At 37.8% G+C, this 15,018-nt stretch overlaps 1 long non-coding RNA gene across 3 annotated transcripts in view; it reads right to left on the reverse strand.

The window, feature by feature from the left end:
• Positions 1–6,831: 6,831 nt before the first annotated feature.
• LOC147356936 (uncharacterized) overlaps positions 6,832–15,018 on the reverse strand; it is a 46,652-nt gene continuing 38,465 nt past the window's right edge. For 2 of the 3 annotated variants that reach the window (XR_015143668.1, XR_015143662.1), the window contains exon 3: positions 6,832–9,095. This is a non-coding gene — a long non-coding RNA (uncharacterized LOC147356936). Of the gene's footprint in view, positions 9,096–14,131; positions 14,248–15,018 lie in introns of all 3 variants that reach the window. The other variant, XR_015143665.1, reaches the window with a different exon arrangement.

Here is a 15,018-nt window from a genome sequence, read left to right on the forward strand (position 1 = left end):
AACTGAATTGAGAAGGAATCAAAATCGTGTATGTACATGGATAAGTAAACAAACAAAATATAAATGGCTGCCTGGTTGTGGCAATAAAAATGTTAGGTAGGATGAAAGAAGGGACTAAAAACAACAAAGAGAAACACAAAACTTGTTAATGAGTGACACATTTGAGGGTTCAAGGCCTTTAAAGCCTAAGTGTTCTTCTAATCTCCTATCATTTTTAAAATCTCTTATACATGTTTTATATGATATTCAAGATTAAACTGTAAAAGACCATCATAAGTTTACCTTTAAATCTGTTGGAGATATTCAGTAAACAATATTTGTGGGAAATGAGAAAAGTGGGAATAAATTTAAATCTAGCAGGAAGAAGAAAAGAGTAACTTGTTTGTGGTGAGATGCCAGAAAGTGAGGCAGAAGTGATAGAAATTTCTATCACTTTCTATCACCCAAATTTCATGGAAATCACAAGAAAGCCTTGGGCATTCTGTGGAGGACATCCCAAAAGATGAAGTAACTTGGATAAGTCAAGCTCAAATTTACATTGATTCTATACGTTGCAGGTGGGGATATTTGAATATTTGTTTTATAATGAAACTTAATCTCAAGGAAGATAATGATTTACCTAAGATTTCCCCAGTTAGTTAGTGGTTACAGGAGTAGGATTCAGACTCACTCAAGTATAACTCTGCATCAAATGTAGTTTCCACTGCAGTCTGGATGGGTGCCCCAGATGGAGGGAACTGGAAACTGTAACAGTTTGAGGAAGGTTGTGTCTAAATCTCTTCTTGTGTATGTGTTACTCATGAACAATCAAAATATCAGTGGTAGTGAATCAAGCAGTAAATACTTTTGAGGACCAAGTCTTATTCACAGGGAAGATACAATAACTTAGTATATGCATACATTTAAAAATAATTACTGTAGTCATACTATTAATACAAGAAAGAAGCTAAGTAAAAATAAAGGGATCGTTTGGGAAAATTCTGGCTTAGCTTTCTGTAGAATTCATTTTCTCTCTTCTTTACAGATGGTGGGTGGGGAAATTTGTGTTAAATTCTAATTGTGTTACTTATGGGATGAATTCTAGTATTTTAAAACAGGAAAATTGTTAAAACAGTCTTTATTTGTTTTTAGTTTTCTTTCCCATAATTCCAAATGTTAGAGTGTTCCTTTAAGTTAGAATATCTCAGAATGTTTATTTGAATAAGATACTCATATTAAACTGAAGGTTTATAAGATACAGAAATAATTTATTTAGATTAAAATAAGCCATCCCATTGGATGAAGCCAGACTATCTCACCAAAAGGGTTTAGCAAGAACTGTGCATGCTTTTTTGGACAGTATAGGGTAGCCCTGGGAAAAGAAGATCAACTGGGACTATCAAGAGTCCACAGGTACTTCTCTATGCGAAAAAAGGCATGCTGATGCAGTAATTTATTATTGTTGCTTTCAAAGAAGAGCTTCTTATATAGGACTGATGTAGACCCTATAACTATTACAAACAAATGTAGACCAATGTGAAAAAATGCTTATTTCTGAAGTATAAGGTAGAACATTGAAAATTTTCAATTCATTTTTTAAAATGATATTTCTACCTCTGCAGAATTCTAGAAACAAATATTATTTTGGTAGAAATGAAAATTACTATAAAACCTAAGTGTGAAAAAGTGACAAAGCTCAAACAGTTCAAAGGCTAATTTTGGCATATGATATAAGGCTATAATATTAGAATGAATGCTTTAATAATTGTATTCAAATATTTAATAGCATAAAATTGAACATTGAATGATGTAATTCTCATACATAAGTCATAAATGTATTATATGTTTTATGTCCAGGAGAAATGTGAAATACCATTATGCATTTTTCTTTAGCTCTGTCACAGACTTTTGGCAAATGATATGTAATTATTTTAATAAAGGAAAATTTTAAAGATATCTACTTTCCCAAAATAAACTGTTAGCGAATGGTGTGCTTGTAAAAATAAGAACTTTGAACACCTTTTGAGCAATTAAATGAAATGACTTATTAATTCAGAAGAAAAACTTGCATAAATGTGAACTGGTATGTGGAGAATAATTAAATTGTAATTCCAAAAGGTTAATGTAGCGATTTACTTGTCCTGATTTTTTAATTTAGATAATAGTGCAGATTTTTGCAATATGGCAAATCAATGCATGATTTATTTTCCAGTATATACGAGAATTGCACATCTGTGCTAAGGTTTTTTTTCCTATGTTACTCTACAAGTATTTGATATTAATTATTTTTCCATAATGCATGCCAAAGTGTATTAGCATTTATTTGGGTTTTAAAAGTTTTAAACTATTGTGAGTGCAGTAAAAATAAATTTATATATACATTTGACTGATGAATGTCCTTGTAAAAGAGCAAACAGTGAATTTATTATGCTCAATAATGTAACAGATATTTAATTTTCCTTACCTCTCAAAGTCCCACTTTATCTGGGGCACAATTTTTCAGTCAAATTTTGTTCATCCTTTGACTTATTTCACATTTTCTTCTTTGTCCAAATTGATAATAGTATTAATTAGGTTCCTAAAAAGAAATGAAAATTAAAAAATCAGCTCAAGTGATAAAATAAGTAAAATTGTATTTACCATATTAAATAACTTTTCATAATCAAAATTAAAACTTATGTGTTGCCATAGTAAAATCACTATACTTTAATTCCCTTTGTGTTATTGTCATTACCCTATAGTTGAGACTGCTAAATAACTTCCAGTTTATTCAGTCTGTTTCTAAAAGGTAAGCATACATGCTATTTAAATTTGTACACTGCCATTTGTTATTGGTGTTCAGTCACTCAGTTGTGACCAACTTATGAACCTTATGGACGGCAGCACGCCAGGTTTCCCTGTCCTTCAGCATATCGTCCTCTGTCATCCCCTTTCCCTCCTGCCCTCAGTCTTTCCCAGCATCAAGGTATTTTCCAATGAGTCAGCTCTTCGCATCAGATGGACAAAGTATTGGAGCTTTAGCTTCAGCATCAGTCCTTCCAGTGAATATTCAGGGTTCATTTCCTAGTACCTGCTTTTGCTTCCAGCCCCTCAGAAGTGGCAGTTGGGCTTTTGTTCTTTCTTGTGATGTTCATAATTTGCCTCAACTGCATATGCACCCAGTTACTCTTAGTCCCTTATTTTGTTGCTGGAGGAGATGGTTGTCCAGATACAAGCTTTATAGCAAAGGGTCTCAGATCCCAGCCTGTCTCATTCCTCACTGATGGATTCTACACCCCCTCTTTCTTAAAGCATAGGGTGCCTAAAATCTCTTCTTCTGAAACTTCCTCTGGACAGGGGCCACAGCGGCCACAGCCCTAGCTCACCCTAGAAGTGTAGACGTACCTCATTGACTCTTCCAACGACCTGCAGGTACCTGGGCCACCTTCTGCTGGAGTGGAGCAGCTTCCTTGAACCATCATGAGTCTTACTTGAATCTTTTGGAGCCTAGAAAATACAACCAAAAGCTTAAACAAACAGGGGCCACAAGGAGAAGCACAGCTACTAAAAGACATATAAAGGAAAGAACCAGGACAGTGGAGGTAGTATCATCCCTAAACTTGTGAAGCCAATCAGCTTGGGTGTATATTTCTTTAGTATTAATGTACCTATCCTGTCACATTGATCCAGGTGCAGCAAGAAGTATTACTTATTGCATAATCTCCACTGTGTTCTGCCAGAATGTGAACAAGAGCTAGATGATCATCAAGAACTACATTAGCCAAAGAAACAAGAGAGGGCTTGAGTCATGTCCTGTCTGTTCCATCACAAAACGAAGCTGTCTTGTGGGATCTCTCAGTGTTGCTTTATGATAGTGAAAGCCTCCCTGTGGAGCTGCCAGTCCTGCGGTCAGCCCTGACCCTGCTAGGATCATTGCTAGTGTTCTCGGGGTTTGGTGGTGAGCCAGAATGGTTCTCTTACATATAAAAATACTTATGACTATAGTGCACTCTCCTATTAAGTGGACATTATTAATGCATTGATAGGCCATAGCTTGGTTGAGAAAGGATGGGGCCTAGTCATAATTCTGTAATATATGATGGTTTAGGTGTCTGCAGAAGAGAACAGACCCTTCAGGGATGCAGACATGAATGTCTCTCTCATGATTATTAAGAGTGGACAGTTTCTTAAGGATATAAATATTGTTAACTATTGTTAGTACTTAAACAGTTAGGGGACAGCAGATGTTATGCTGAAAATTAAGTGTGTATAAAGCTTGCAACATTTTTAATAAGATGCTCATATGTGATCCTGCTGACATCATCAGAGAGTCACACTCCGTAGGCGAGATGAGTTTGCCTGGACTGGAATCCCCCAGGTGTGTTGAATTGGACTGACTGGGAGGAGGGGACATTTCCTTCCCACCACTCACATTCCCCTTCCATGTTGTTTAGGGAGACAGGGCCATAGATTGAAACAAGTTGTAGGTACAGTTTATCCCTATATAAGAGGCTAAGATACCTCATGTAATTATACCTCAGGGGGATCTCAGGGCATGTGAAATAACTACTATTTGTACAAATTAATAGAGTATGTCCCACACCACAGGTGTATGAGGAAGTCAAGTTCAAGCACAGAAATAGCACCGTGGAAAGTTCAAGTGTGACTAGCAGAGGTCAAGGGGGTGGTAACTGTCCTCACTTTAGATCGTTAATTACCATCGAACCTGGTAGGTTCAGGGGAAATGCAATAGTAGGACCAGTAGCCAGCTGTGATGGTGATGGCATACCCAGCATTCTTTTAAACATTCCCCTTCAGATATGATTCTGGAAATGCTAAGTGTATTTTCTTGCCATCATCCCCTAGTTACAGGGACTAGCAAGGTGGACAAAGTCAGCAGAAAGAGCATTTCAGTGGTAGAGTGTTTTCCATAAACCCAGTGTGGAAAAAGCTCCTTTTCTGGCGGTGGTGGCTAAGCAAACCAGAAGATCCAAGCAGGAGTACGATAGCAAGAATGGCAGCTAGAAGTCCAACCCACCACCTCATTTTACTTATGTGTCAATAGCACCTGTCTTTTGGATAGGTTATCTCGGATTTTTCTGCTGGCTCACCAGTATATTGTTTTGTTGCGACCTGCAGGTTCTTTGGAGATAAAGCTTTTAGTCTGGACAAATGTACCCAACTGCCTTTGCAGTTTGACAGAATGGGGGTGGCTGAAATTACTTTATAGGGGCCTTCCATTTTGCGAGTAGCTGGTCTTCAGGGGACCCCTCTTTCCAGGTTTAAAGAAGAACTTGATCCCCAGAATAATAAAGCTTATCTTTATTTGATATGGATAAACTTCAGAAATAATCTTAGAGTGTCTATTTATTAATGCAATTTAAAATTTAAAAATAGGGGCTATCTGGAAAATTTTAGTATACACAGAATTTGATATCCACTGAAACAATCTTTGTCTCTAAAGTACCCTCATATTTACCAAATACAGCCAAATTAAAATTACTTTGTTAGCAGATTAAGCATGATTTCAATAAACTTGGGTCTATGACTTATGTAAGTGCAATTGGTCATATAAGTTCTTTTAAATTGGCTGTCATGGAATTTTTTATAAGGAATCTCAGACTAAACTTTAAAAGGGCTGATCAGGGCCAGGAAAGGAATACCAAGGGCTTACCACAGATTTTGCTTTGAAGATTTGGATGAATTCCTCTTTTTGAGGTCTCTGAAAAATACTGTGAAATTCTTACACCTCTTAGGAGATGGCTTTTCTTTGTTGTTGTTCCGTTGCCTAGTTGTGTCCGACTCTTTGCGACCCCATGGACTACAGCACACCAGGCCTCCCTGGCCCTCACCATCTCCCAAAGCTTGCCCAAGTTCATGTCATTGCATTGGTGATGCCATCTAGCCTTTCATACTTACCCAGTAAAGCTGCTGGTAATATGAGTTTCCAATTTCTGGAGGAAGCCAGTAGTGGGAAAAGATAGATATTTCAATTGTACTTAGGTATGGAAATTTACCAAACTGCTCTAAATTATAAGGAAACTCCTCCTCTCAAGTCAGTTATATCTGGACAACACAGATTAAAACAGTAATATTTTAGACAAAACTGAAAAATTATAACGATATCCATCAGTTTACTCAACCTGTGTAATAACAGTTTTATCAGTTTCAGCCAGGTCAGTGGTTATGATATGACAATTACCAAAAACCTGTATTTTTCAAAAAACCCTTTCTATAAATCTTCCTAAAGATGAGGCATCAGGTTATCTGTCTGTGAATGACAAAATATTTAGAAGGGCACAGTTAAACATCTGACTACAATGCAATTGACAAAGAAACATCATTATGCTAACTAGAATTATGACTGATAACATTCTATCAGGACATAGCAGGTTTTTAGGAATTCCATATAATTTTTATACCTGTATTAATAATATTGACCCATTTGATAGTAAGGAGATTTAGTACTCTTGACACTGATTCCCATGTCATTTAACTCACCAAGTGAACCCAGTTAGTTTAGAATTTCTCTTTGGGATACTCCAGGGACCCTTTGAAGCACCCTGACATTAGCTGAAGGTTAAAGTAATTTTAATTAGAATTTTATATTTGGGAAGTCTATCAAAAAACTGTGGGATTTTTAAAGATTTAAGAAAGGAGGAGGATCATTTATAACTTCACCAAGATGAAACTGCTTTCATTTTTTGTTTTCCATCCCTGATCACAGACACGTATTACTCTATACTGAAATAATAGCAATCATTACTAAAAGATAATTCATTTATATTTACATTAATATTGTATAATTATTTTCATAGTTCTGTGTAGTTATAATTGTTATCATAACTGTTGCCATATATTTTATTAAGTTGGGATACTAGGATTTACTTCCATTCCTATTTGGTGGATCACTGTGCTGTCTTAAGTATTATTTCCTTACACTTATGAGAAAATAGTAGAATTCAGTTTTGTCTTCATTTAGACTTCTGTTTCTGTTGAGTTACCCGCACAGCAGATTTCCATAATTAAGATAACTAAGAACAAGTGTCTTGAGTGGTAGCTTGATAGCTATCACTAGGGTGATTCAAAGAAGGCTGCAGAGAAGCTCACCAGTTCTGCAACAATCTTTGTCAGTATTCAGGGTTTATTATGATTTGCTTTGATTCCTAGTCAAAATGAACAACCATTTGTTATATTTCATTAGTTATATTATTCTTGAGCAAAATATGCTTACAGCCTTTGTTCATTTACCTGCTAAGGACTTGATGCTTTCTTACAAATAACACTTTGAAGACACTCTTTAGAAAATGCAATTCTGAATTTTCTGTCAAATTTACATACATATGTTTTTGTCATCTAATTTGCTTTTTAATTTTAGCTATAGAGGTTTAAATTTGTTTGTATAAATTGAGACAGAAACTCAACCAAACCAAAACAGCAACAAAATGAAAGAACTTATGTTATCTAAACTCCATGTAATAGACAAGGCAACTCAGAGTTTGGAGTGTTGGATGAATAACCTGTTATGGTGCTTTAATTTTAATTTGATAACTGATTATATAACATAACATTAATAGCAATTTATTATTAGTGACAAAGTTTTTGTAGCCCATTTAATTTTCCTTTATCTTATGACAAAGCTATAATTTGAAATTGAGCAAAAATCTTAATTCAAGGAAAACTAACCTCTAACATTTTTTCTAATCATAAAAGTATTTTATTAAAATTTAAAATGACAGGAGTTTGAAAATAAGTATATTTCAACTCTAATCTCATCACCCAGAAATAATTTGTGCTACATTGAACTGTATTCTTTCAATGTTCTTTTTCAAGTGTGTAACTATATCAAAATTTCAAGAAATTTTTGATTATACCATTTTGCATCATACTAAAAAAAAAAAATCAAAATGTTTTAAAGCACCTGATCAGATAGGATCATAGGTCTATGTGAAACAATATTTATTCATTTAGCCAAAGTGATAATAAAAGATTTCAAGGGAAAATAGGGAAAAGATTATTTAAAGGCAAAGAAATTTGCAATCTGCTGTCAAAAGCAGCATTCCAAGAAAAATGTTTTGTTTTGTTTTGTTTTGTTTTTTAAGAGAAACCAGCTCAGCATTTCAGACTGAGATGTTGGGCACAGGCATCTTGAATTGAGATGTTGAAAACAGTTCTTCTGTACAGGGTACGCTGAGCAGTAGTTCTGTGCTGGGGGCTCTAATTAGGTCATTAGGTGCAAGGCCTCCACACACAGCTCCCTATAGCATACTACACACAAGCGCATATGGGCCCACTACAACAGGCCGTCAGCTTTGATTGTTGCTCATAAAAAAGAATCATCACAATTATTAGGGACTTGCCAAGTTCCATGTAAAGCAAACGTCAGAAATAGTACTTCAAAAATTAAGAGGATAAATCTTTTTCAAAGGGATTGTATATCAACTAGGTGTGGTCTGTAATGAGAAGTGCATGCCTACAGTCTGGAGTCAGGCACTGCCTCGAGAAACTCCTAATGACTCCAAAGAACCTTCAATAAGAAGTACACCTTCAAACATAATAGATTTCTCCAATCAATAAACTTCATTAACCAGGTTATTCCTTTATCTCCACAAAAGACACTAAAATATCTCTTTGTGCTTTGGTGTTGATTTACAGAGTTTGAATGCCTGTGTGTGTGTTAGTTGCTCAGCCATGTCCAACTCTTTGCAACCCCATGGGCTGTAGACTGCCACGCTCCTCTGTGCATGCAATTCACCAGGCAAGAATGCTGGAGTTTGTTGCCATTCCCTTCTCCAGGGGATCTTCCTGACCAAGGGACTGAATCTGGATCTCTTGAATAGCAGACAGATTCTTTGCCATCTGAGTCACCAGGGAACGACACTAAAATTTCTCATTGTGCTGTTAGTGTTGATTTAAAAACAGTGTGATGGCCTATCTGAATCAAAATGATCCTCTTCAAAATGATCTTCTTACAGAATCTAGGGGTTCTTTGATATCTACAGACTTGCTCCCAATTTCTACTTCAGGAGATTCTTACGTAAGATCTCCTTCACCGTATTCAGTAGTCCACAGTTCTAGTAAATTTATCATCATCAGGCTGTCTTCTGAAATCATCATAGTCTTTCTTTAGGCAGCTCCTGAAATAAAATATTCAACACAACAAACAATACATATGTATTAAACTCTTGGAAGCTAAAGTAACTTTTAGTATTTTAAACTATTTATTTTCAACTAAGTCACTAAACCTGTATTTTAATCAAGTGTGTCTAAGATGCCAATGATTATTGCTCAAGAAAACAAAGGGTGTAGGCATAAGAAACAACAGATTATATGTGCAATTTTGGAATAAACTGTTTGAAAATATAAAAAAAATATTGACATGTAAAAGAAAAGAATAATATTAAAATCCACAAGTGAAAAGCAACAAAAAGCATACAAGTGGATTCCCATAATGTTATCAGCTGATTTTTTAGAAGACATTCTGCAGGCTAGAAGGCAGTGATATGATATATTTAAAGTGATGAAAGGGAAAAACATACAACTGAAAATACTCTGCCAACAAAATTCTCATTAAGATTTGATGGAGAATTCAAAAGCTTTACAGACAAAAGCTAAGAGAATTCAGCACCACAAACCCAGTATTACAACAAATCTTAAAAGAAACTCTAGCCAGAAGAAAAAAAAAAAAAGGCTACAACTAGAAACAAGAAAATTATGAATGAGAAGGCATAGTGTAAAGGCAAACACAGTAAAGGTAGGAAATCATCTACACATGAATATTGTATCAAATCTAACAATCATGAGAAGAGGAACAAACATGTAGGATTGAGGAAATTTATTTAATATTAAGAGAGCAGCAACTTAAAACAGTCTTGTACATATAGAGAGACTGCTATATCAAAACATGATGGTAACTGCAAACCAAAAGTCTACCACATATAAATACACAGGAGAGAAAGGAATCCAAACAATGGTAAAAATAGTTATCCAATAACAAGATAACAAAAGTAAAAGATCTACAAAAACAAGTCCCCCCCCAAAAAATGCAATAATGTAGATTTTGGTAATTACCCTAAATGTGAATGGATTAAATGCCCCAGCCGAAGGACAAAGACTGGTTGCTGCTACTGCTGCTAAGTTGCTTCAGTCGTGTCCGACTCTGTGCTACCGGAGATGGCAGCCCACCAGGCTCCCCCGTCCCTGGGATTCTCCAGGCAAGAACACTGGAGTGGGTTGCCATTTCCTTCTCCAATGCATGAAAGTGAAAAGTGGAAGTGGAGTCGCTCAGTCATGTCCAACTCCTAGCGACCCCATGGACTGCAGCCCACCAGGCTCCTCCATCCATGGGATTTTCCAGGCAAGAGTACTGGAGTGGGTTGCCATTGCCTTCTCCGAAAGACTGGTTGAATGGATACAAAAACAAGATCCATGTAGATATGTCTATAAAGAGACCTACTTCAGATCTAGGGATACATACATAATGAAAGTGAGGGGACAAAAATTGTTTTCCATGCAATTTGAAATCAAAAGATACCTGGAGTAGCAATACTAATATCAAGCAAAATAGAGTTTAAAATAAGACTGTATCAGGGACAAAGCCATTACATGATTATCAAGTGACAACCCAAGAAAAAAAGATAACATCTGGCACTGCACTCCAGTACTCTTGCCTGGAAAATCCCATGGACGGAGGAGCCTGGTAGGCTGCAGTCCATGGGGTCGCTAAGAGTTGGACACGACTGAGCGACTTCACTTTCGCTTTTCACTTTCATGCATTGGAGAAGGAAATGGCAACCCACTCCAGTGTTCTTGCCTGGAGAATCCCAGCGACGGGGGAGTCTGGTGGGCTGCCGTCTATGGGGTCGCACAGAGTCGGACACGACTGAAGCGACTTAGCAGCAGTAGCAGCAGCATGCAGTTAGCATTGGAGCATTTGCCTTATATATTGAGGTGCTAACAGCCATAACAGGGATACCAGATCACCTTACCTGCCTCCTGAGAAACCTGTATGTAGGTCAAGAAGAAACAGTTAGAACCAGACATGGAACAGTGGATGGGATCAAAATTGGGAAAGGAGTTTGTCAAGGCTGTTTATTGTCACCCTGCTTGAAAGTAAAGTGAAAGTGAAAGTCACTCAGTTGTTTCCGACTCTTTGCAACCCCGTGGACTGTAGCCTGCCAAGTTCCTCTGTCCATGGAATTCTCCAGGCCAGAATACTGGATTGGGTAGCCATTCCCTTCTGCAGGGTAACTTCCCAACTTCTGCATGGGATCTTCCCAACCCAAGGATTGAACCCAGGTTCCCACATTGCAGGAGAGTTCTTTACTGACTGAGCCACCAGGGAAGCCTAAGAATACTGGAGTGGGTAGCCTATACCGTCTCCAGGGGATCTTCCAGACCCAGGAATCGAATCAGGGTCTCCTGCATTGCAGGCAGATTCTTTATCAGCTGCGCTACCAGGGAAGCCCTGCTGGTGAATGCCAGACTGAATGAAGCACAAGCTGGAATCAAGATGGCCGGGAGAAATATCAATAACCTCAGATATGCAGATGACACCACTCCTCAAGGCAGAAAGCAAAGAGGAACTGAAGAGCCTCTTGATGAAAGTGAAAGAGGAGAGTGAAAAAGTTGGCTTAAAACTCAACATTAAAAAAACTAAGGTCATGGCATATGGTCCTATCAATTCATGGCAAATAGATGGGGAAACAGTGACATAATTTATTTTCTTGGGCTCCAGAATCACTGTAGATGGTGACTGCAGCCATGAAATTAAAAGCACTTGTAAGAAAAGCTATGACAAACCTAGACAGCATATTCAAAAGCAGAGACATTACTTTGCTGACAAAGGCCCATCTAGTCAAGGCTATAGTTTTTCCAGTAGTCAATGTATGGAAGTGAGAGTTGGTCCATAAAGAAAGTTGAGCACCAAATAATTGATACTTTTGAACTGCGGTGTTGGAGAAGACTCTTGAGATTTCCTTGAACTTCTAGGAGATCAAACCAGTCAATACTAAAGGAAATCAATCCTGAATATTCATTGGAAGGACTGATGCTGAAGCTGAAGCTCCAATACTTTGGCCACCTGATGCAAAGTGCTGACTCACTGGAAGAGACCCTGATGCTGGGGAAGATTTAAGGCATGAGGAGAAGGGAATGACAGAGGATGAGATAGTTGGATGACATCACTGACTCAATGGACATAAGTTTGAGCAAGCTTCAGGTGATGGTTAAGGACAGGAAAGCCTGGTGTGCTGCAATCGATGGGGTTGCAAAGAATCAGACATGACTGAGTGACTGAACAACAGTAGCCATATAGAAGAAATCAACAGAAATCAAACAGGAGCACCCTAGTTTGATACCTCAATCAAATGGGCAGATCATTTCAGAGAGAAAAGTAATAAGGAAACACAGGCCTCAAATGACACATTAGAGAACATGGACTTTATATTTCTAGAGCCTTCTGTCTCAAGGCAGCAGAATTCATTCTTTTCAAGTGCTTGTAGAACACTCTCCAGGATATATCTCATGATGGACCACAAGGCAAGTCATGTTAAATTTCAGAAACTTGAAATCATATCAAGCATCTTTTCAGACCAGAACACTATGAGATTAGATATTGACTATCAGAAAAAACTAAAAAGCCACAAGCAGGTAGATAATAAACAGTATGCTACTAAACAACACATCGATAATCTACAAGGACCCACAGGGAATTCTGCTCAACATGCTATTATGACATATGCATATATGTGAAAAAGGATATATATATGTATGTATAACCAAATCACTTTGCTGTACACTTGAAACCAAGACAGCATTGTAAATCAACTATACTCCATTATAAAGTTAAAAGAACCCAAATTTATTCTTCCATTACCCTTCTTTAATTAAAAGCAACTTATGTACTTAAATGTAATCCAACTGTATAAAATCCTATCAATGTACAAATTTATTTTTGCAATGTTCCAATTCCATAAACATACAGCTTCTGGTATCCATATTATTTTGTGCTGTTTTTATAGTTTTTGCCTCCTTGAAACACTGTTGCTTTCGAACAGGGGAAAGAGCCAAAGTCACTTTGCTTCTGCCTCGAGCCCCTCGTGGTCTAGTGGTTGGGATTCCTGGTTTTCATCCAAGCTATTGTTTTTGTTGTTGTTTAGTCGATCTATCCTGTCTGACTCTTTTGAGACCCCATGGACCACAGCCTGCTGGGCTCCTCTGTCCATGGGATTTCCCAGTCATGAATACTGGAGTGGGTTGTCCTTTCCTTCTTCAGGGGATCTTCCCACCCTAGTGACCAAACCCAAATCTGCATTGCCAGGTGGATTCTTCACCGCTGAACCACTGGGTCTCCCCTTTCATCTACGCTATGCAGCTCCAATTCCTGGTCAGGAAATTAAGATCTCTCTTCAGGATCCCTCACTGCTGTCTCCCTGAGATCATATTTGTCACTTTTCAAAGTGACCCACTGCTGGCCAGAAGGAGCATTATCTCACACGCTGAGATGGGTGGTGCTATAGCTGCCTAACATCCACTCTCTTGGAAGGAGAAAAGTAGGAGAGGACAGAGAGAGGAGAAGTGAAGAGATATCAGGAGAGGGAAAAGGACAAAGGGAGGGAAGATTATTGCCTGAATGAGGATCCTGTGGCTCCCTGGAGCTGGGAAGGCAGACTTACAAAATGTGGTGAGGCTGAAACAAGAGGTTCCAGCAGCTGCTTGTCACCCATGGAGAAGCTGCATTCAGTGGTCACAGAGGTGCCCAGGTCCTCTTCTGAGAAGGGGACAATAGCCCTTCATTGATTCTACAAAGTATGTTACCTACCAGGGTAGTTGGCCTCCTTAATAGAAATTGATACGAAACCAGACAAGAAATTCAGGCAAAGCTTTACTGGGACTCATGCTGCAGAGAAGAAAGCTAAAACATGTAAGTGCTCTCTTGCTCACTCCCTTTGGGGTGGGGGGGGGGGTGTTCCTTATATGAGATGAGGATAGGGGTGCACCCAGGGGTCAGGCCAAAGGAGTGGCAGAGTGGTGTGGGTGGTCTGCCCACCCCCTTGGTGGTGCTATGTGCAGGGGGGCATGTGTAGTCCCTTGCTTCTGCACCCAGCTCCCCAGAAGTGTCAGTTGGGTTTTTGGTCTTTTTGTATCTTGTTCATAATTTGCCCCAACTTACATGCACACAGCTGTTTTTGGTCCCTTATAGTTTTCTTAAATTTTGTTGCTAGAAAAGACATTTGTCTAGGTGCAAGCAATGCAGCAAGGAGCGCTAGGTGCTAGTTTGTGTCAGTGCTAAAAAAGAGAACAAACATAAAAAAAAAGGACAGAAGCGAGCTTATGTTCACTCAAAGCTATATGTTTTAAAACACAATACTGCAGTGTGTTTTCACTAGGGAACTCTGGTGTTCCCTGCTTCATTTTAGTAATGAAGACAAGAGTTGCCATCTGGCCATTTCAAATGTATGCAGTTTATGCTTCTATATATAAATGACAGCATATGGAAAGGGAGGCTTGTGATTAAGTACATATTCCTAGAAATACTTAGATAATTTATTCCTTTCAGAATGTGTACTATCTGCCTTATCAAACACTACTTCTAACTTCTAAGAAAAATACGGAGTCATAGTTCAAGAATGTGCTTTTCAAAATTTAGCCTATTAAATGGATGCTTTTAAAAATAACTAAACGTGAATGCAGCTCAATATACATTAAAAAAAAAAAAAAAAAGAATCCTGATCAAAAATGGGCAGGGTTCAGGATGGTGGGACACATGTACACCCATGACTGATTCATGTAGATGTATGCCAAACACACCACATATTGTAAAGTAATTAACCTCCAATTAAAATAATTAAAAAAATAAAAAATGGGCAGACAACCTAAATAGACATTTCTCCAAAGAACACATAGAGGTGGCTAAAAAATACATGAAAAGATGTTCAATATCACCAGTGATTAGACAAATTCAAATCAAAACTACAATGAGGTATTACTTCACACCAGTCAGAATAGCCATCATCAAAAGCATCTATAAACATACTGGAGTCGGTTGCCAAGAGTCAG

The sequence above is a fragment of the Bos grunniens genome, chromosome 16, assembly GCF_055505025.1.
Source record: "Bos grunniens cultivar Pamir isolate PY7600 chromosome 16, Bosgru_T2T1.0, whole genome shotgun sequence".
NCBI classification, from domain to species: Eukaryota; Metazoa; Chordata; class Mammalia; order Artiodactyla; family Bovidae; genus Bos; species Bos grunniens.